The 24,475-nt window shown below is 34.2% G+C and overlaps 1 long non-coding RNA gene across 1 annotated transcript; it reads left to right on the top strand.

Moving 5' to 3' along the window:
* The first annotated feature begins 6,660 nt into the window (after positions 1–6,660).
* Positions 6,661–8,287, top strand: LOC149566011 (uncharacterized). Its single transcript, XR_016362095.1, has 2 exons — positions 6,661–7,338; positions 8,104–8,287. It is a non-coding gene; the product is annotated as an uncharacterized LOC149566011 (long non-coding RNA).
* The last annotated feature ends 16,188 nt before the right edge of the window (positions 8,288–24,475 follow it).

The following is a 24,475-nucleotide window of genomic DNA, read 5'->3' on the forward strand; positions in this document are numbered from 1 at the left end:
TATATCCAATATAAGAAGAAGAAAAAAAGCACATAGAAGAGAACACAAGACATAAATATTTAACATATACACCAAATCCCTCGGCTACATCCACCAAACAATGAGTACAATATTTTTATTATCTAGTGTTTACAACCTTATTACAATCTATAATCCCTTACAGCTCAATACCATTGCAAGAAGTTATTATCGCATCACTTCCCATGAAATCCCTAACCCTAAGCCATTTTATACAATATTTTTTACCACTTAAAAAATTAAGGTGAAAATTATTAGAACATGCCAGCCTATAGGAAAATAGAATATAAAATAGGCCCAAAACCATCTCAAAGAATTATGGAGAGTGTACAATACTTCATAGATTAGTGACCACAAACTAACAATCTACCACTTGGGGACTAATCATACTCCACACTAGACAAAAACCTCCTACTTTGAGGCCTATATTATAGAAATACTACTAATCCATTGGGCTCCCACTAGATTGAACCACCCTTGACTTAGTTGCTGCTTTATTCTATTCAGTCTAGAAGACTAATCAAAGTTGAACCAGAGTTCAAATTCTTTGTTCTCACTACCTTTGTAAGAATAACTGTTAGATTGTCAGATGCATGTATCTTGTCCAACTTTAACTTCCCATCATACAAAATTGGTTGAATGAAATGATACTATGACTACTTGTGTTTTGTCTTTGAATGTAGAGGAGAATTCTTAGCGAGATGAATGACACTTTAACTATCTATAAATAGATAATTATCCCTCTATTGATGTATTCTTTCAAGAATAATTGAAGCCATATCATCTCTTTAGATTCATTTGTACTAACAACATACTCTACCTATTTATTGGATAGAGCATTCACATTCACATTCTATAATATAGCTCTCATGATCTAACCTCTTAAAATAGACATGATGATCTCAATGACACCTAGTGTATTCATGCTCATGCATAAAAATACCAAATTTAAGATAACATTGTTGAGGTGCTTACTTCAAGTCATGTAAACTTCTCTCCAATTTGTACACTAAATTTTCCTTACCTTTGATCTCAAATCTATGTGGTTGTGTCATATATATCTCTTCATCTAAATCATCATGAAGAAAAGTTATTTTAACATCAAGTTGTTGCAAATAAAAATCTTCACTAGTTACAATACTTAAACAATGCAAATAGAAGTCATTTAAAAATAAGAGAAAATATCTCATCAAAATCAATGACCATTTTATCTACAAATCCTTTTACAACTAGCGTGGATTTAAATCTTTTCTTACCTCCATCCTCTTCTTTCAATCTATAAACCCATTTATTATTAAAAAAACCCTTATACCTGCAAGCAACTTACATAAACCCCAAGTCTAATTATTCAACAAGGAGTTTATTTAATCTATTATTGCAAACTCCCATTGAATCTATGTATCCACCTACAAAACTTTAATATAAAATTCATGTTTTCTAACATCTATTAAATAAATAAATATATATATATATATATATATATATATATATATATATATATATATATATATATATATATATATATATATATATATATATATATATATATATATATATATAAAGAGGGATAAAATCATTTTGGAGGTCTACTTAGCCTTGTTGACTATCTAACATTTACTGGGGTGTGTGGTATTCTTTTTTTGTAGTTGTTGCAAACAAGGAGGGACTAATAGACCATCATCCTTTTGAGTATCATCTAGCATTACATAATCATTTTGTTTCTTCTCATGTTGGTGCAGTAGATATTTGTACAACACTTTCTCATTGAATATGACATCCTTACTTCTTACAATTTATGATTTTCAAAATCCCAAAGCCTATAACCAAATTCACAATTGCCATATCCAACAAATACACATTTCTTAGATTTAACTTCTAGCTTGGTTCTATTTTCATAATCTATATGTACAAATGCTTCACAATAGAAGGTTTTGAGAAAATAATAACTTGCCTTCTTACCAATCTATGCTTCCTCTAGAATACCATAACCCAAAGGAGTACAGGGACCTCTATTAATCAAATATATAATAGTATTGATATCCTTCACCCACATGTTTAAGGGTCGCCTAGCTTTCAACCTCATACTCCTTGCATGCTACATTATTGTCATGCTAATACATCCATTCACTCAACTATCTTATGGAGTCCTTGGAATAATTCTCTTCCTATAGACATCGTTAGTGGAACAATAATCTTCAAATTTCAATTTTACAATACTCGCTGCCATTATCAAATCTAAGACATTTTAATCTTTTCTTCTAGTCTCATTTTCAACCAAGCATTTCCATTTCTTAAAATTTATAAGTACATCATATTTTTGTCTAAGGAAATAAACCCATAATTTTCTAGTTGCATCATCAATAAATAAAACATAATAATGAGAGCCACCAAGGGAAGATATTTGAGATGTTCCCCATGCATATGTATGCACAAATTCTAATTTTTCATTTTTCTTTTCCTTCCCACTCTTTGCAAAACTAACTCTCTTTTATTTTTCATACACACAACTTTAATAGAAATCCATATTCACACATTTTAGACCTAATAAAACTTTTTTGAATGAACTTACTTCATACCTTTCTCACTCATGGTCCCAATTCTCTCATGTCATATTGTTGTATTAGAATCTACAACATCTATTTGTTCTCCTCTCTCAACTACAACAACTATTCTTGAAAACTCATTTTTCTTTGAAATAATTAAACCAGAAGGAATAATATGACCTGTACAAAGATATAAGGTGCCCACTTTCACATCTTTTGCTACTACAAGGGAACATTTTACAACCTTCCAATTTTAATCATTAAAAGTAACTATGCAACCCTCACCACAAAGTTTACCTAATGAAATTAAATTCCAACTCATCTTGGGAACATGTCTTACCTCTTGTAGTAGCCAATGATTTGAGCATACTGCAACTTAATTTTAATTCTCCCATTTCCAACAATTTGATAGGGTTCATTATCCCCCAAATAAACAACCCCAAAATCTCCTTGGACATAATCAATACAAATAACCTATATGGGGTCTAGCATGAAATAAAATCCTTGAATCCAAAACCTATAAATCATCAATAATTTCTAAGGAAAGAAGAAAAATATCATCTTCAAATTTGTTACTTACTATATTTTCCTCTTTGCTTCCATCTTGTTTGTCTCCTTCATTGTTCTTTTGAGTCCAACAATCTTTCTTCTTGTGGCTTCATTTCCCATAGTACTAGAAATCTCTTGGTCCTCTAGATTGAGATATTTTTCTCTTTGATTTTCCTTTCGATTTCCCATGATTTCCAAAATTGTTTCCTCTTTCATTCATCATGCCTCTTCTTTGTGTGTTCAAAACAATTCCCAATGTAGATCCACCTAAAATTTCTTTGCAAGTTTACTCACTTAGTATAACACTAATCACATCATCAAATTTTAGGGTATTAGATCCAAAACCAAGATTACTCACAACTATTACTATGCCATTCCATCTTTCAGATAAAGAACACAAAATTAAGAAAGCCATGATTTATTCATCACAATTAATATTTATAGAAAATAATTGATTGAAGACTGCATTAAACTTAATTAAATGATCTATAACAGATCCAACTTCTTCCATCTTCATATTTAATAAACATTTCATGAGAAATACCTTGTTTGAAGTGGAGGGATTTTCATACAATCTTGCTAGGGTTTACATCAACTCTTTTGTTGTCTTTTCTTTTATAATATTAAATGTCACTAGTTGTGCTAGGCATAAAAAAACACTTCCAATTTTTTTTCTATCTAAAATTTCGCAGTCCTCATCTATCATAGCATAGTCAATTTCTTGGATTTTCCTACCAATGGCCACCATATATCCTTTTGATAAAAATCATCCTCCATTTGCATTTTCCATAACTAAAAGTTCTGCCCATTAACTTTTCAACATTCAGCTTACCCTCATGTATCATTTCTCCCACTCAACCATGCGACTTTCTTGTATACAATAATTTAAAAAAAGCTTGCTCTTATATCACTTATTAGGATTTAATGAGTCAAAAATAATGATTACATGAAAATGTATCCAATATTAGAAAATAATAATGCACACAGAAGAGAACACAACACATAAAGATTTAACATGGTTCACCCAATCCCTGGGCTATGTCCACCAAATAGTGAGTCCAATATTTTGGTTATACAATGATTATAACCTAATTACAATCTGTAATCCCTTACAACACAATACCATTGTAAGAAGCTATTATCACATCACACCTCATGAAATCCCTAACGCTAAGACATTTTTTATAAGATTTTTGCCACTTACAAAATTAAGGTTAGAATAATTAGAACATGTCAGTCCTTGGGAAAATAAATCACAAAATAGGCCCAAAACCCCATCGAGGAATTATGGAGAGTGTAGAATACTTCCTTGATTAGTCACCACAAACTAACAAATCCACATTTTGGTAGAAATTTGCTTAGTTTTTATAATGACCTCTTGCATAATCCTAGTTATCTTGCATTGAATATATATTCAAGTATCTCTACATGTATTCCATCTGATTATTAATTGCCATTATCATTTTACCAATGCTTAATCATTTAATTGATCATATTATTTGTGTCTCTCGTCCTATCAATTGAGCTTCTTAATCTTAGCATTTTCATTGTTTGCATTAGGCAAATTATTACATGGAATTAGAGCTTGAGGCAGATTCTTAGATATTTCAATCCTAATTATTGTTTATAAATTATTATAGAGAGAATGGATAATATAAACACAAAAATTAGGGATACCACATTATTCTACATAACGTAGAAATATTTTATTAAAATTCTAAAGTTTGGTTACATTTTGCAAACTTTGTATTGAATCCTATATTTTTCAATTGGAATTTTTCTATTTTATTGTAACTTGAAAATAAATAATAGAAAATAAAATTATAAAGACTTTGCAACCTTGCAAAATAACATTAAGATAATAAGAATATAGCAAATTAAACAACCCAACTAAATTGTAGATGTTAAAGCTATTACAAGCATAATTTAACTATACAACTCATGCATTGTTTGGTGGAACTACAATATTAAATTAGTGAACTAAGAAATAAACAATAAACTAGGATCTAATTAAAAGAATAGATAGCTTTGAATTCTAAGGATTTTTAAATGAAGAGCATGGTAATAAGCCTGTAAATTGACATAAAATTATGTATAATGGTGACAATTGAACTATGTAAGAAATTGTTGGTGGAAATCCAAACTTGCTATAGTCTTTGAGTTATCAATACTTGTGGTATATAAGTAGGTTACTTAAATCTTATACCCCCCTAAATTATACTTAATGTTCTAAATTTTATATAACTTACACTTATAATCCTATTATAATAGTACTCGCCAAATTATTGTACCCTTTTATGTCTTTTTTTAAGGCTTATAAATCATCACAATGTCTTCAACCTTATACTAAAATCTTGTTTTGATATCTCTTTATACCTTAACTTGTTAAGTTTTATCTTATGTTTATGTATTTTTTTAATTTTTCAATATTTGAAAGGATGTAGTGAATATTTGTCATAGAAAGGCATATCCTTATAAAGGATTATGTCTACTAACATTTGAAAGATTGACTAAGGGCACATAGATAGAAGCCCTAAGAAATAACTAAAATTGTAAATAAAAGAGCATGTGATTAAGATTAAATTAATTAAAAATGAATACTTACAATGATTCAAACTTCTTACATATACTAAGAAACATTTAGAGGACATGAATCTTGAAATTGAGATATCATATCAAAAATTTGACTAAAGTATTGAAGAATTGAAGTAATGACAAAAAAAGGCTACATAAAATCTTGCTAAATTGGTAGAAAAATAATGAGCATCATAACATAAATTAAAACATAAAATAAATTACATGAGGCATGTGTATCTTCAACTCTTGTGCTCGTTGTAGATTGGTGGAGCTCAAAGTACCCTTTCTCCTTCTTGGTCACTCTTTCTCTTTATTGCATCCTTTCCCCATCTCAAAGCTCTATCCTTCATACATGAACAACAATTTTATCTTTTAACTTCTTCTAGCAAAATAAATGTCCCCCGCTTTCAAAAACTAAGTATAAAATTAGTTTGTTATATTCGATATTTATTAAAGTTTAACTAATATTAAAGAGTGTAATTTTTGCAAAATAGAATCACTTTCTCAATGACATTTTTACAAAACACACAATTAATATTATAACTTTTCATTCCCAAATGTTTATATGCAGTCCTCAAAGGTTATTAATAACTTCTATAGATTACATTCCTTAAACACTAGACAAAAACCTTGCCCTACCCTAAATAGTTCTTTTTGCTAAACACCTAAATCATCAAACAAAAAATATATAAATATAAATAAACAACTTACCTAAATATTGCGCATAGACTTAGAAAAAGAAGTTATTGTAGATATATAAATGGCACATCGGTGGTATTGCCTTAGAAGACATCTCAACCAATCCGACAAGGTACTATCCAAAGAGTACAAAATTTGTGAAAAATGGATTGTGGGACATGTTCTTCCATTCCATATAAATCCTCCGCAAGTCAGTGTCAATGTCAACTAAAGAATTAGGTACATCGCACCTTGTGACATGTGTCAGCGCACATTGTTTTTGTATAAGAATTTCTCTAGTTTCCTGTTCGCACATTGTTTTAGGACTTCAATTTAATCCATAATTCATTCTTACTCTGCGTCCGTGGACAATGGCAGGTTCGTCTGCACTCCACCACGAGGAAGAGCGATGTACCGAATGAATCGCCCCTAGCCGCCGCGGTATCAACTTTTACTAAAGTAGCCTAGGTGAATTTTAAAAGAAAATTATCGACAAGGCGGCGGAATAAGGGTTTGAAGCGTACCGGATTCAATGAACACAATTTCCATGGCCGACAACAAAGTTTCGGAGTCGGATCTCGCAGAAAGCTCTCACTGGTCAGGCCGATTCTAAAGCTCTCCATTTTACGCAGATCGGACAATTTGCTCCAAACAATCCAAGGATCTTGCTCTTCCTCTCCCATTTTTTCTCTCTGGCTCCGATTCGTGTCGCGGGGAGGAGAAAGGACACTGAAGTAAGAATTAGAGTCCGTAAATGATTGAAATATCAAAAGTTAAAGAAAAATTTAGTAGTGTCTTTGCTTTCAGTTTCTTTACTTCACCTCGGAAGGGCGCGACGAGGAGAAATGATGCTTAAGTAAGAAAATTGTCGTCCGTAAATGATTGAAATTGAAGAAGAATTTAGTAGTGCCTTTGTCCTATTCTTCTTGTCTCTAACTCGGAAAGGCTGCCGAGGAGAAAGCATCCTGATCAAGTAAGAATTCCAGTCCCTAAATGACTGAAATCTCGGAAATTGAGAACGAATTTGCAAGTGCCTTTGTTTTATTTTTCTCTTCTTTATCTTGAAAGGTCGAAAAGTGTATAAAGCTTATAGATTATAGTGTTCTCTGAAAATAATGAACGCTACTGTGGATCTTTCATCTGTAGATGAGCTGATTGTAAGAGAAAGAGGCCAAAATAATAATCTGGCGTACTCCATTTTTGGACTGCTATGCTTAACTGCCTTACTGCTGCTTCTTCCTCTTATATTGCCTGCGTTACCACCGCCTCCATTAGTGTTATTGCTGTTTCCTGTCAGTATTCTTGTAGTACTCATAATATTTGCTCTCATGCCTTGGAATCTCACCGGTATTGTAGAGTCTGATTAGTAATCCTATAATTAGATAAGTCTTTACAGTAGAACCTAGATAAATGTGACTTCTTTGAAGCGAATCACTAATAAAATTAGTTAATTAGGATTCAGCAATTCTCGGCCTATTCTTGATTCTTGCCTCAATGTCTTAGTGTTATTGCTGTTTCTTGTCAGTATTCTTGTAGTACTCATAATATTTGCTCTCATGCCGTGGAATCTCACCAGTATTGTAGATTTTGATTAGCATTCCTCTAATTAGATCGATCTTTAGAGTAGAACCTAGATAAGTGTCACATCTTTAGAAGTGAATCATTAATAAAATCAGTTTAGGATTCAGCGATTCTCGGCCTAATCTTGATTCTTGCTTCAATGTCTTTCATACAACAGATCAGCGGTCTGCAAAATTACTGCCACAAGTACCGTACATTTTCTAGCTTTATTTAGAGTTTGCTGGAGATTTGAGGAATTCAAGATTTGTAAAAGTTCTTGATGGCGGAAAATCGGTGTAAATGCATGACATTAACAATGAAATCTATATCAAGGAAAATATTTGTATTGTTTGAATCAACAATTTTATTGTCTGTCGTCTAATTTGAGAAAGCTGAGAGATTAAGAATCTGTCGAGCTTATACCACGAGCAGTTTTAGCGCTGGTCTAATTCAATATTTTTGATAGATTAACAGTTTCTTCAATTTTACAGAACATTTTGCACACCTGTTTAAATTCTTTGAGAAGCAAATAAGGTTGGTTCGTTTAATGTTTCAATTGAGGGGAAGTAAGAGAGAGCAAATGAGGGAGATTTTTTTTCACTCGTGAGTTGTCGTTATAATCTTTATAGAAGCCAGCCATGTTTAAAGAATTCGTATCTATATTTGGAAATAGAAGAACAAGTTTTTTTATCTCTAAATTGAACGAATTCGTATCTATAAATAGTCATCGAATGAATTTTAAAATATTTTTCTGTTGACTATATATGTGAGGAAAGTTATTGACAATTTTAAAGGATATACCATAATAGATTCAACATATGTTCCACAATTGTCATAATCCTGTGTCATCACAAATTCTATTAGATGAAAAAGCCATTTAATGATAAGAATATATGTTTATGCTTTGCCTAGATTTAGTGCACGTATCTGCATTTAGGGTATACCCTACCATAATGTGTTGGATTTTTATTAGGTCAGATTAAGAAAAGCTTCATTTCATCTAACATGTTTGTACTAAATCTAAGATTTATTCTAATGTTTTTGTAGAATTGTACGTATTTGCATTTAGGGTATAGCCCACCATAATGTTTTGGATGTTTATTAGGTTAGATTAAGAAAAGCTTCATTTCATATAACATGTTTGTACTAAATCTAAGATTTATTCTAATGTTTCTGTAGAATTACAGGTGTAGGTAATAAATTCTTTCTTAAAATTTTCTTTCAAAGAGATGAAGTGTATTGATATTGAATCCGTGACTTTAAGAAAAAGCGAGAGTTGTAGCCAAGGCTTTTAGTGTTTCACATGGTGCAAATGAATATTTTGAAATGACGAAGACCATTTTGGTTTCTTGGTTTGTAAATAGTTTTGGATTGGTTAGTACACTATTCCTTGGGGTATTGTAGCCTAAGTTGCAAGTGTTTGTCTATGGTTTTGGGCTTTGTCTTGGAGTGCTTTTGTCCATTTGGTTAAGCATCTTAGGTTTGCTATGGTTACTTATACTATTTTGGTGGTTGGAGGAATTGTAGTTGGGATCATCATCTTTGATGTATCTTTTTCTTTGTGGATGTTTCTCTCTTACCTAGTATTTAGTATTTTTGCTTCTTCTTCTTTTTTGTCTTGGTCTCACTTTACCCTTGTCATGGTTATGAGTTCTTCTACTACATCCTAAGACATTTCTATCGGGCCTAGTTATTCTATTGTGGTCTCACTTTTGGTATTGTTTTGTAGTAGTTATTGCTTTTTGTTTAACTTTGATGAGAGGCCTTTTTATTCGTATTTTTCTAGCTTTCCCTTCCCTACATTCATTTTGGTTGTCTTCTCACCATTCTATTTTCCTTTTTTCTTTTTTTCTTTTTCTATGGGGAGGAGTTGTTTTCCATGTTTTGGTGGATCCAAAGAGATTTTTGTTTGCGCTCTTTCTTCTTCTTTTAGTGTCATTTTCTACGCTTAGTTTTCTTCACTTTTCTAATGGACCCTTGTAGTTTTTCCCTAGTCCTATTTTATATTGCTCCTCTAGAGATGGAGATATTCTCTATTGATGTTGGCATGATTTTGGTAGCTTTGTGTTGATGGTTCTCTTTTATTTTTCTTACCCATCTCCTTTTCTTGTTGAGGTGGCAACATCCCTTATGGAGGCAGTGTAAGGCCTTGTGTGGGTGGTTGGAAGTAATGTTTTGAGGGATTTTATTTTCTCAAGTTGTTGGAAGGTGGGTTTGGTGTTTCTTTTAGGTGTTCCTAATTATCCCTTTTGAGATCAGAACCTATCCTTTTAAGGTTGAAACATCTTTATATAGTTATGGGAGTTCTTGTTTGTGCGTCATTTTAATTATTTTTTTCTTAGTTTTGGGATCCATTATCAAACCAAACTTTAAGGTTATGGAAGTGATGTAGGAGAATCCTGGGTTGCATTGTTGAGTTCTCTATGCTTTTTGAGTTCGTAGTTGTTGTTGAGTTCATATTTATTGCCAAGTTCCTTTGGTTGTCGAGTGTTATCGAGTTCCTTTGGTTGCTGAGTATTATTAAGTTCCTTCAGTTGCCAAGTGTTGCCAATTTCCTTTGGTTAATGAGTGGTACCGAGTTCACCGAGTTGCAACATTTGTTTGGTCACATGCTTAGCTATCTATGTCTAGTTTCTAGTTAGAGCCGACCTTTGCATTTAATTTTGTGTTAGTTATTTGCTGGGAGCTGACTTGTAGCTTACTTTGGAAGTTAATATAGAGGTTTATTTTGTTGCATTTGCAACAAGACAACTTGTGGCAGTGCATGTTTTTAAAGGGGTCTTAGGTAGAGTCTTAGGGCATCAAAGTAGTGTAGGAGGAGTAGAAGCAAAGTTGAAATATAAAGTTTGATCATTGTGGATCGAATTTGAATTGTAGTGTTTTTCGTAACCTAGAAGGCCTATAGCTGGGCATATATTTGTTATTTTGATGAATCTATAAGGCATTTTTTCCTCTATCTCTTTTGTTCATTATTATTGTGTTGTTTTCTGATGTGTTTACTCTCACAAGTAGTTTGGAATAGCTAGGTGTACCTTGGTTATCTCATCCCTCCTTACGTCAGCTAGTATTAGAGCTTGAGGTTTATCCTTGTGGAGATTAGATCATGTAGAACCCTAAGTAAAAGTAGGATTACAGATCTGCAGATTTGACCTATAACTTGCAGAGGGTTACAATATTGCAAGAACTTGATTGTAAAGATGGTTTGATGTAGAGTAAATGTTGACAATGTCGTATTAGAGACATTGACATACATTGCAACTAGATTAGATGCTATGGAGTGATGACATGAAGAAATAGAAGTCTTATTCGCCTATTTTGTGAACATTTGTCTATAACATACTGAACTTTATCATCTTTTAGTATAAATGTTTTGAACTTTTGATGTATAAAGTATGGACATAGGGCATAAAAATGATAATCGGAATTATATCTAAAAAGGGGTTCATTTGGTGGTAAAAATCTTTCTTCATGAATGTTTGATATGGGTAGATTTTCTTGCAGCTGAAGAGATTGCAAAAACTGTTAGTTGAATAATTAATGCCTTTTCTTTATAAACTAATAAATGTAAATAAATGTTTGCGGGAAGTCTTGTGTGTATTAAATGTTAATCGCAGGAATACAAGCTGAGCAGGAGTGAATCAAAAACAAACTGTGAAGGAATAGCACTAGGCATTGATGGTATTAAAGAGAAGCATTATGACACTATTGCAGCTGGAAGACTTGGTGGCAAAGTTAGAAGGGACCTATTTTAATGAATAACAAAGTGAGACCTGATAAAGCAGCTGAGCAAGGAAGCAAGTGTCAAAGCGATCAATTAAACATGCAATGCACAATACCTAGATTCCTAGAAGCTATTTAAAGTCGGATAAAAGAGCAGATCTAGCATTTGCTATGATCTATATTTGTGAGGAATTTAAGGGATAATTAATGTCTTTACAATTGCATGCTTGTAGTCTTAAGTTGTATTTGACTTTCCTTCATGAGAAAGTCATAATTATAGGAGTTTTTTTGTTTTTCCTTCCTTTTAAATAAGACCTTGTCTATATCTATGAGGTTAAGTAGTGAGTAGACAGACAGAGTCGATAGACATCTTGTTATTTTTCCCAAGTTATTGTAATACTGCATATTTGAATGAATACATGACTTTGCTAAGTTTCTACACTTTTATCTGAGCTTATCTTTCCTTCATTCTTTTGTAGGGGTCCACGTGGAAGGTGGAGTTTACTTTAGTAAGTAGGAGTTAAACTCAGTTTTCTAAGTTAAGATTAGAATTGTTGTTCCTGCAGCCACTGGAAACAGAACCAATCACTGTTCCTGCAACAGTAGGTGCATAGATGTATGGTTAAATAATTAGAATTTCCTTCCAAGTATTTGATAGTTGTCTTTCCTTTGGATAAACTAGATGTCCTAAATGGTTATTGCATTCAAGGTAGTAGTGACTTTTAGCGAAAACTAGAGCATATACTTTGCAGACATCATCTCAAGTTCACGCTCTTGGATTGACATTTAATAAAAAATAGTATAGTACTTTGGTAGTAAGGGATGTCAAATCCTACAACTAAAAAGGTGTTATATTGATTAGATATATTTTTGGCACCGTTGCCGAGGATGGTGTCAGTCTAGCATTCACTATTGAGTCATTTAGTTTCATTTTTAGCATTCTTGCATGCATAGAAGAAGAGACCACCTTGGAAGATTTCTTCCCAACTTCAATCAAGAAGATCCTTTTTATCCTGACTTGAAGAAAGAGAAGAGAGAGAAGAAATAGAAAAAGAATTGTTTGAGAAGGTATTTGCAGAAGTACCAAAACAAGTACAATCACTAACCACATCTGAAGAATCCTTCCATTTGAATAATCTTTTTGCTGAGCCAGAATATTAAGATAATCCATTAGCTCTAGTCATTTATTAGCCACCACTAAGACATCATCAAATGGTAGCATCTCAGCCTACCTTTCCCTTTCCAATTCCTCCTTAGCAGGTTAATCAAAATCTGAAAAATATACCCTCAACTACCCTGCCTCAATTCTATGGCCTTATTATTGAACATCCAGAAACTTTTCTCTTTGAGTTCGAAATCCTTTGTCGAAGTTATGACTACACAACTAATGCCCATAAGCTAAAATTATTTCCATCAACTCTCAAAGAAGCTGCTTTGAGATGGTTCATGGGTCTAGGTGCCAATGCTGTGATAGATTGGCCAACTATGAGTAACCTATTCCTTAATAAATATAAGGAATATTGCAGAGGCCATGATTTGAAAGGAGATGACATTTTTAAAATGTCACAAAAGGAGGATGATACTTTTGAGGACTATGTTTCCTAGTTCATGTTTAACCTATAGCGCAACACACAACATCAACTGAACGAGGAGTCCCAAAAGCATCTCTTTCTTAAAGGAGTGCATGATAGGAGTATGGAAGCTTTAGACTTAATGGTTGGAGGTGACATTACACAGAAGTCATGGGCTAAAATTTGAAATATTTGTTTGAACTATTCCAGAGTAACAACAAAAAAAAGATGAGGTTTGAGGGACTTACTCCAAAAAACTCCTAGGGCGAGAGTATCTAAGACAGAATTGTCAAACCTCTTATCATATTTCAAGCAAGACATCATTAATGATGTTGCTACATAATTGGATACCATGCAAGCACGAAGGAAGAAGGAGGATGCTAATAGTATGTTGGCAGAATATTACCCCCATTGTAGAGAAAAGAAACACAATTGCCGATGTAAGCCTATTGCTAGCTTGGAATCACAGCATGTGCCTACTGAGTTCAAGGCAATTGATGAAGAAATGAAAGTCCTCTATGTTTCTCACAAGGTCGTGGGCTCCAAGATTAGGTATTCCTCAAGACCCACTCCATAATTACGGTGGTAATAGCCAATGGCAACAATAGAATGGTAATTATAATAATTGGCAGCAACCTAACCAAGGGTGGCAACAACCTAACCAAGGGTGGCAATAGCCTAACCAAGGTTGGCACCAACCTCAACAGGGTTGGAAACAACCTCCACAGGGTTGGTAGCAAACTTACAACTGGCAGTAGCACCAGCATTAACCAGTCTTGACTCAACCTCCTCAACAACAAGCCTTAATGCCTCTTGCAGCCAATACAACCCCTCCAAAACAACCACAATTACCTACACAACCTGTGCCTAATCCTAATAGTTTAAAACCTTCAGCATGGCAACAATGTTATTCCATCACCCTAAATGATATCCATCTATGATTTGGAACAATGCTTACCTCACCTCAACAGCCCATTATAACAAAAATAGATGATACAAATGCTGAGTCAGTTCAAGAACCTACCACTACTATTTCTCCTGTAGCTAAGACACCACTATTTCCTAGTAGGTTAACAGAGCAAATCTTGCCAAGTGAAAATCAAGCTGCACTAGATTTGCTTGAGAAACTCAAGAAAATGATGGTAAAAATTCCCTTGTTTGATGCAATAAAGGAAGTACCTATATATTCAAAAGCCATCAAAGAAGACTGTGTTAAAAACCTAGGAAGGAAAGAGAAAGACCCAAAGACTATCCATGTCCTTGGGCAACTTTCTGATCTTATGCTTGATAACTACAAAATGCCTAAGTATGCAGACCCTAGAAGCCCAGTAGTGACCCTCACCATTCAAGGAGTGCAAGTGCAGAATGTCTTAATAGATCTAGGAGCATCCGTCAATGTAGTGACCAAGGAAGTAGTGTCCAAATTAAGCATCATTAGTGTTAGGAAAACACCAACAATCTTGCAATTGGCAAATAGTTCTACCATCATTCCTGATGGTAGGCTAGAAGATGTCACTATCACATTACATTCATGGGAGTATCCAGTTGATTTTGTTGTACTCTCTCCAAAAATAAGTACTAGGGGATACCCTATCATTTTAGGATGACCATGGTTAGCAACAGTAGATGCTTATATTGCATGCCGATAAGGGAAAATGACTATTTCAGATGGAATAAACACTAAAAATTTAACCTTATATTCTCCTACTCAGCCTTTGCTGCAAGATGATCAAGTTGTCTGGCCAAGTATGGATGAATCTAATATGGACATAGATTCTATTCAACAATTGATGATGATTTCATGGGACTCATTTGTAAACATTAAAGAAGAAGATGATGTCATTTCTTCTATCATACTGAATGAGTATGGAACACAACTTGAGACATCTTCTAAAAAAAAGTGTGTCTTAAAAAGCATTGTTCCTTTATCTGTTGAACTTCATTATTCTGAGTCTGTACAACTTATGCATTCACTCCTACCACATGAGATAGATTCACAACCAATTGTGAAAATTTCAATGGATGAAAAAGTAGTCAAAATAGCAATCATTCCAGGAAGAGAATTAAATATAAGCAAGTCCTTATCTCAAGCACAACATCATCATACCCTGCAGTTGTTACAAAAGCACTGAGATGCTTTTGCTTGGAAGTATACAGATATGAAAGGTTTGGACCCTGTACTCTATACCCGTAGGATTCATATTAGTCTGAATTACAAACCTATGAGACAACCTCAACATAAGATAAACCCAAAATTAAGGAATATTGTCAAAAATGAATTGCAAAAGCTACTCAATGCTGGCTTCATATATCCTATTTCAGATAGCCAATGGGTGTCACCATTGGTTATTGTTCCCAAAAAGGAGGGAAAATGGCAAGTCTGCATAGATTATAGAGAACTTAACTTGGCTACCAAGAAGGATCATTTCCCATTACCTTTTGTCGATCAAGTTCTTGACAATCTTGCAGGAAAAAAATACTTTTCATTCTTGGATGGGTTCAGTGGCTACAATCAAATCCAGATAGCACCAGAGGATCGGGACAAGACCACATTCATGTGTCCATGGGGAACATTTTCTTATGTTGTCCTACCATTTAGTTTGTGCAATGCACTTGCAACTTTCCAAAGAGCTGTTATTAGCATTTTTTTTGACATGTTTGTAGATTGTTTAGAAGTGTATATGGATGACTTCACCACATATGGACAAACATTTGAAGAAGCGAAGGAGAACTTGGACAACATTTTACAAAGATGCAAAGACTACAATTTGTCTTTAAATAGTGAAAAGTATTTTATGATGATGCAAGAAGGAGTGGTGTTGGGACACTTTCTTTCCCCTAAAGGAATTGAAGTAGATCCAACAAAAATAGAAGTCATACACACATTGGTTGTACTAGCTAAATTGAAAGAAGTCATGAGTTTTCTAGGACATGCAAGCTATTATTGACATTTTATAAAAGATTTCAGTCAAATTGCAGCACCTTTATATAAATTACTTCGAAAAGATGCAAAGTTTTTTTTGGGATTCAGAGTGTACAAAAGCTTTCTTGTAGCTTAAGGAAGTCCTCCCAACAACACCAGTGCTTTGGGACCAAATTGGGAGTTACCTTTTCACATACACATAGATGCTCCAGATCATGCCATTGGAGCAACACTTGGCCAAAAGATAGATTTAGTAGAACATGCAATTTACTATATCAGCAAAAATCTTCAAGGAGCCGAGTATAACTACACTGTGATAGAGAAAGAACTACTTGCTGTAATTTATGCTCTAAATAAATTTAGACATTACATTATAGGATACCAAATATTTGTACATATAGATCACTCTGCTATCAAATATCTGATGAACAAGCCAACAATCTCTAGACGATTGGCTCGATAGTTTTTACTAATGTAAGAATTTGACATCACCATTATTGACAAGCTAGGTAAAGCAAATGTTGTAGCTAATTTCCTATCTCATCTTCAAACACCTGATGATCCTGTAGCTATAGAAGATAGCTTTCCCAATGAACATCTCTTTCTTTTGTCAGCACAAAACCCTTGGTATGCTAACATTGCCAACTATCTAACTACTGGCAAAACTCCCCCACATTTCTCTACAAAAGAAAAATGATTGCTGGCAGAAAAGAGTTTTAATTTCTCATGGATCTCAGGATTCATGTTTTATATTGGACTAGACCAGGTAACACAAAGATGTATTAGAGAGGATGAAACATATGATGTTCTTCGTGCTTGTCATGACGAGCCCTATGGTGGTCACTTTGCTAACAAATGGACTGCATTAAAGATTTTGAATACAGGTTATTATTGGCCTACACTTCACAAGGATGCAGCTCAGTATACAAAAAAATGTGATAAATGTCAAAGAATGGGTCGACTGAAAAAAATAGGTGAAATGCCCCTGTAGCCACAAATAGTCATAGAACCATTTGATAAATGGGGAATTGGTTTTGTTGGCCCTATTGAAGCACCATCGGAAGGGAAAAGTTACATACTGGTTTGCACTGATTATGTTACTAAGTGGGCCGAAGAAAAACCCATGAAGCATCCTCGTGACAATAATGTTGCAAAGTTTCTGTATGAATGTATCTTTATCAGATTTGGTGTTCCAAGAGAATTACAATCAGATCAAGGGCCTCAGTTTACATCTAATCTGATAGCAGCACTCATGGAGGAGTATAAAATTTGGCATGGAAAATTGTCTCTGTTTCATCCACAGGCCAATGGACAGGTAGAAGTGACAAATAGAGAGAGCTAGAACATATTCTCACTAAAACAATGTCTTTGCATCGGAAAGATTGGGCAGCTAGACTTCTTGAAGCCTTATGGGCATATATAACAACATGAAAATCCACTACTGAGTTTATGCCTTTTCAACTCCTATATGAGAAGACAGTTGTTATGCCCATTGAATTTGAACACAAAACTGTGCAGACAACTTTGGAACTTGATATTACCCTTCCTGCAACACAACAGGTTCACATTTTGCCTCTCAATGAGTTGGATGAATGGAAAAAATCAGCTCTTCATAACACAGAATTAAAGACAAAGAATTCTTTTTTGGTGATTGGGCACTCCTGCATGATTCACAATATCAGCGTCACCAAGGCAAATTTTAGACTCGATGGCTTGGTCCCTATGAAATCATTACAATTTTTAACAATGGAGTAGTTCAACTATCAACAATTAATTCGGTTAAATTCAAACTCCTAGTTAATGGGCATCACTTAAAGTTATATCATAAACCAACAACTCGGGAAGAATTTCTTCAATAGTTCACTGGACAAAAGAAACATCTCTTCCTGTAGCCACTCCATCTAAGTCTCCCACTTAGATGCCTATAGCTCCTTGAATTTAATTTCAAGGCCTTCATAATAAACATTTCGCACTCATGCGAAAATTCATTCCTTTTCCACCTCATTCCATCCCACCTTCTAGTCTTTCCATCATCATGCCATCTCACTTTCTTTCTCTTGTACGACACTGCTTTGACCATCCTTCCTATCGCACCTCAGGTCAGTCACACTTGACCCCTTTGCATTTATTTAATTTATTATTTATTTAGAAACACTTGTTATTTCGATTTTCAGAATTTTCAATCTTTACAATCTAGTGGGACCCAGTCTCTACTAGGTTGGGGGGTGGGAAAATCAAAATCATGAATACAAATGAAGGAAATCTTAAGTTGGCATGTAGGATGTACGAGGAAGGGTCATTTCAGTAATGAGTTGGGACTCCTTTGTACTTTCCAAATGTGTGAAATAATGCAAAGAAGGCTAACCATTAAATCATGATTTCACATAACCCCTCATTAATATGGCATATGTATTTTAGCACGATCTTTATCCTCATTATGGTTTAGTGATTAAAAAGCCATCATGAAGTATTGAAGGATGTGATGTTTGGAAAGTATTAAAGTATTTCAAGTTCCCTTTATTGAAACCCCTATAGCTATCACCACCCATACTCTCAAAATTGCTTGCAGTGAATTTGCCTATAATAGCATTTTTTTTCAAAAAATATGGGTGGAGAACCTCAACGGCATGAACCAGCAGACCACAGAGTCTTACTGGCAAACCCAACAACATGTAGTTTGTTTCAACAACGAGGTTGGATGGATTACTATCTCAGTTTGAAGCAATTTGATCAAGAAATTGTGCTCCAATTTCAACAACATTAAGAGACAGATATGCAACTATTAAGGGCATTCAGATAGAATTCACCAAAGAAGTGGTGGCAGAAGTTTCTAGTTTGCCCACAAATGGAGAATGTTGGATAGAGGACATGGATGTACAACAAGAAAAAGAGCAATTCTTAGTACTTGGAGATCCTTGGCTGGAGGAAAACAAAAAGCAAGGTACATTACAATTATCTCTCCCTCTACAATTCATCCACCCTACTGAATTTATCATAAGATATTTTACCTATGAAGGAAGGTATTCCTATTTGCATGTTGTTCATTTCAAAAATTTGAGTGGTTTTTGGCATGGTGATTGTCTTGTAAATCTCCCGAGTTTCCTTTATAATATTATCAAAAGGCAAGCTACCTATGTACAACAAGGCAAAACCTAGTCGGTATCCCACCATTGCTTGATTAGGGCTATAATTGAAAGGGAGTTGACTAGGCAGCACTTGGGAACATGGGAGGATTTTGTAAAACTAAGGATAGAGGGACCTCAAAGGGGTGGACCTAAAGGGCAAGGAATGGGGACAAGAGAGAAAATTGTTGTAGGAGTCAGGAAAGTAGTATATAGAATGGCTCAAGAAGCTTCGACTTCTGCTTCTATACCTAAAATTGCAAAAAGGAAAATTTTGTTTGCAAAAGTCTCAACTTCTAGAAAGAGAAAATCACATACAGTTGCCATAAAGGAAGGTTCAGAAGAAGTATCTCCAGTATCACAAGAACCTACACTCAACCCAAATAAACGAAAATCCATCAATAAGGGAAAGAAACCAATTTTTACCCCAATTTCTACTCCATGACAAGTCACCAGAATGTCTGGGGTAAATTTGAGAATTGAACCTCCTATAACACCTATTAATGTTGAAACTCTAGTACTTACACCTACCCAGTCACCAAAGCACACAACACCTACTCTTGAACATGAAAATGATCTTGAGGAAATTCTTGCAAAGCCAAATAGCCCTATTAATGTCTGGAGTCCTCAGAGGAAATAGTGTCTGGGTTTGAATAGCTAGTGAAGGAAACTGATAATCTACCACTAGAGGAATATCCATCTGTTGCACAAGAAATGATTCAAGAAATTGTTGAAAATTTTCAAGTTAAAATGACTATTGCACCCTATCCTACAGTCGTTACCCCTCTAGAAAATTTTTATAACATTGTTGCCTATCAAAATAATAGTTGTGTTGAATGTCAACATTCTCAAGATGATAGCACTGCTAACCACCATCATCCTAAGCACCGCCTCAAAGATTATTGACTTATTGTTTGTCGTCATACACCACCAGACATTTCTACTCCATTAATAGCCAACTTTAGTTTGTACCAACAATTTCGATGGGAAAAAGAAAACTGGGACCTAGAAAAGAAGTAATTGCTCAGAACTATTAGGGAACAAGCACATCAAATTGAAGAGAAGGATAATGAAATTATGGTCCTGTAGCAACGTGTCATGAAGATTACAAAGCTCATTCTAGAGCTTGTAAATTGTAGGTTACCATCTCCAGTTTACACACTGTTCCTAGAGGAGCAAATGTCAATAGTCTCAAATTACTCGGGGGTTGAACCCTTCCTTGCACACTCCCCAAGAATTCTATGTAGCATTCAAATTAGTTCTGATGACTCTACAAAATCTCCTTTGTTAGTTATATGTTCATAATCTTGTTGATCCAGATGATTAAGATTGGAATTCATTGTTATATGTGGGAGATGTAGAGTTTAGGGTCGTTATGTCATGGATGTAGAATGAGATTAGTCGAGAGAACCAGGCTACTCCTTGTAGGGAAAAGGAAATGTTTGAACCATTGTACATTTGGCTAGAGGTACAAAACACTCACAAAGTATTCTTTGATTGGCTTTCTATTAACAATAATCGTAGTGCTACTGCCAAAATTCACCCTGTCCACGAATAGGAATTTTTGGATTGGGAGCAACATTGATTTGCAATTGTCCTTGATGCTATACAAGCCTCCCTTCAAAGATGGATCTAATTGCCAGAAGATCTAAAAATAAGGGAGTTACACTCTCCTCAAAATTTGGAGTTGGCCATCAGTAGGATGCCCAGGTATATGATGTTAGGTAGAAGTCAAAAAAATTATTGGGTACCTCTTTGTTTCCAACCACCAATACTCTTGCATCCTATGCTTGGAAAGTATGATTCATTTGCTGAATATAACATGATTGCTAAAGAATAGAAATGGGAAAGGTTGAAACAAAATCATGGATATTTTAATAACAAAGCTCATGAATCAAGGGAGAAAATCACCAATGATCTCAGGCTGTGGATGAGGATTAGAAACCTATAGATGCTGAGGGACCAGCCTCAGGACGGTTGGGGGGAAAATGATGACATGAAGAAATAGAAGTCTTATTGGCCCTTTTTGTGAACATTTATCTATAACATACTGAACTTTATCATCTTTTAGTATAAATGTTTTGAACTTTATCATCTTTTAGTATAAATGTTTTGAACTTTTGTTGTATAAAGTATGGACATAGGACATAAAAATGATAATCGAAATTATATCTAAAAAGGGGTTCATTTTGTGGTAAAAATCTTTCTTCATGAATGTTTGATATGGGTAGATCTTCCTTCAGCTAAAGAGATTGCAAAAACTACTAGTTGAATAATTAATGCCTTTTCTTTATAAACTAGTAAATGTAAATAAATGTTTGTGGCAAGTGTTTTGTGTATTAAATGTTGATCGCAGGAATACAAGCTGAGTGTGAGTTAATAAAAAATAAAGTGCAAATGAATAGCACTAAGGCATTGATGGTATTAAAGAGAAGCATTATGACAACGTTGCAGCTGGAAGACTTGGCGGCAAAGTCAGAAGGGACTTGTTTTAATGAATAACAAAGCAGGACCTAATAAAGCAGTTGAGCAAGGAAGCAAGCATCAAAGTGATCAGTTAAACATGCAACACACGATACCTAGATTCTTGGAATTTGTTTAAAGTCAGATAAAAGAGTAGATCTAGCATTTTCTATGATCTATATTTGTGGGGAACTTAAAGGATAATTAATATATTTACAATTGCATGCTTATAGTCTTAAGTTGTAACTGACTTTCCTTCATGAGGAAGTCATAATTATAGGAGTTTTTTGTTTTTCCTTTCTTTTAAATAAGACCTCATCTATATCTATGAGGTTAAGTGGTGAGTAGATAGATAGAGTCGATAGATATCTTGTTGTTTTATCCAAGTTATTGTAATACTGCATATTTGAATGAATACATGACTTTGCTGAGTTTATGCACTTTTATCTGAGCTTATCTTTCCTTCATTCTTCTATGGGGGCTCACATGGAAGGTGGAGTTTACTTTAGTAAGTAGCATTTAGACTCAATTTTCTAAGTTAAGATTAGAACTACTATTCCTACAACCACTGGAAATAGAACAAGTCACTGTTCCTACAACAATAGGTGCATAGATGTATGGTTAAATAACTAGAATTTCCTTCCAAGTATTTGATAGTTGTCTTTCCTTTGGATAAACTAGATTTCCTTAATGGTTATTGCATTCAAGGTAGTAGTGACTTTTAGCAAAAACTAGAGCATATACTTTGCAGACATCTCAAGTTCACCCTCCTAGATTGACATTTAATGAAAATTAGCATAGTACTTTGGTAGTAAGGGATGTCCAATCCTACAACTAAAAAGGTGTTATATTGATTAGAAATGGAGACAACCTAGAGAAGAGGAGCACATATTAATGATGTGAGTGATGATGAAGTAGCAACACCAAACCCTATTCCAGAGCTCAAAGAAGATCAAGATGAGGCAAGGTCATTGAGGGTATTATCTAGGGAAAATTCAAAACCCATCGTCAAAGTTGTTCCTTATGATGGAAAATTTGATACCAATGTTGTGCTGGATTGGATCTCTAAAATGGAGAATTTCTTTGATTATGAAAATACTCCTGATAATAGAAAGGTGAATCTTATAGTTACTAGGTTGAAAGGGCATGCCTCACTATGGTGGGAGCATTTGAAAACTGATAGACAAAGGAGAGTAAAGGAGAAGATCAGTACTTGGCCGAAGATGTTGAACAAGGTAAAGAACAAGTTCCCTCCTGTTGATTACCAACTTAGCTTGTTGAGAAAGATGCAAAATTTGAGACAAAGGGACATGACTGTGAAGGAGTATACTAAGGAATTTTATAGTTTGGACATTAGATCTGGACATGTAGATGATGATGTTGAGAAAATTGCAAAGTACATAAATGGATTGAGATCTGGGATTCAAGATGAGATAAGTTTTGTGAAATTAGAAAGTGTGGAGGAAGCATATCAATATGCCTTGAAGGTTGAGGAGATCTTAACAAAGAAGCATGAACAAAGACAAAGAAGTAGAGGTGGTATATTCCAAAGAGGCAAAGGTAAATCTTATGGAGAAGGTATTAGACGTGAAAATTTTGTGTAGGATAAGGGAAAATATAAATGGAAGAATTATGATAAAAGGAAGATCAAGTGGAAAGGTGGTGATTCACACTGAGGAGGTACTAGTTCTTACGGAGGAAAAGGTAATTCTTATTCTAGAGTTGCTTTTCATGGTAATTATTTTAGACATGGTAAAAAAGGGAATAGATCTTCTGAGTGTAGATCATTTGAAAGTGGGCAAGGTAACATAAATGTTGTGGTTCAAATAGACACCAAGGTTTCACCTAGTGGACCCAAGGTTGGAAAAAACTAGATGGTGAGAAGAACCTTATGTAATAAGGAAAGTGAAGAGGAACCTTTGCTAAGGAGAAGTCTTCTCAATACTAGATGTAAGATGGCTGGAAAATGTTGCAAGATGATCATTGATAGTAGAAGTTCTACAAATTTGGCATCACAAGAGTTGGTTACAAAGTTGCAGTTGTAGCATCCTAAACCTTATCATGTTTCATGGATCAATGATGAGCATAAGATATTAGTAAGTGAACAATGTATTGTGAAGTTCAATATTGGACAATATTTTGATAAAGTTGTGTGTGATATTATGCCTATGGATTGTTGTCATTTTTTTTGGGTCGACCTTGGCAATATGATAGATATGCTATACATGATGGAATATTGAATCAATATACCCTTTGGGTGAATGGGAGAAAGAAAACATTATTGCCTTTGATTGAAAGTCTAGATGATGTTAATTGTACTACTATGAGAATTTTTATGGTTAGTGGAAAGAAATTTGAAAAGGAAATTAAGAAGAAACAATACTATTTTTCTATAATCCCTAGGACAACAAGTTGTGCCAAAGCAACCAAGTATCAAAAAATATTACTAACTGAGCACTAGTAAGAAGCAACTGAGTGAAAAAAGCTAGTGGTAACTAGCTGACAACAGAAACTAGTAGTATTGGCCAACCAGCAAAGGAAATTACAATTTTTTTGAAAGAGTTTTAGTATGTTGTTGTAGATCATATAGCTAACTATTTACCTCTAATGAGAAGTATAAGTCATTACATGAATTTGATTCCTAAAGCTAGTTTTCTAAATAAAGCACTATATAGATTGACACCTACTGAAAATGAAGAACTTAATAGACAAATGTATGAGTTGTTGAAGAAAGGTTTGGTCAAAGAAAGT

This window comes from Cupressus sempervirens, chromosome 3, assembly GCF_028749045.1.
Source record: "Cupressus sempervirens isolate cs-2001-9-10 chromosome 3, ASM2874904v1, whole genome shotgun sequence".
NCBI lineage: Eukaryota > Viridiplantae > Streptophyta > Pinopsida > Cupressales > Cupressaceae > Cupressus > Cupressus sempervirens.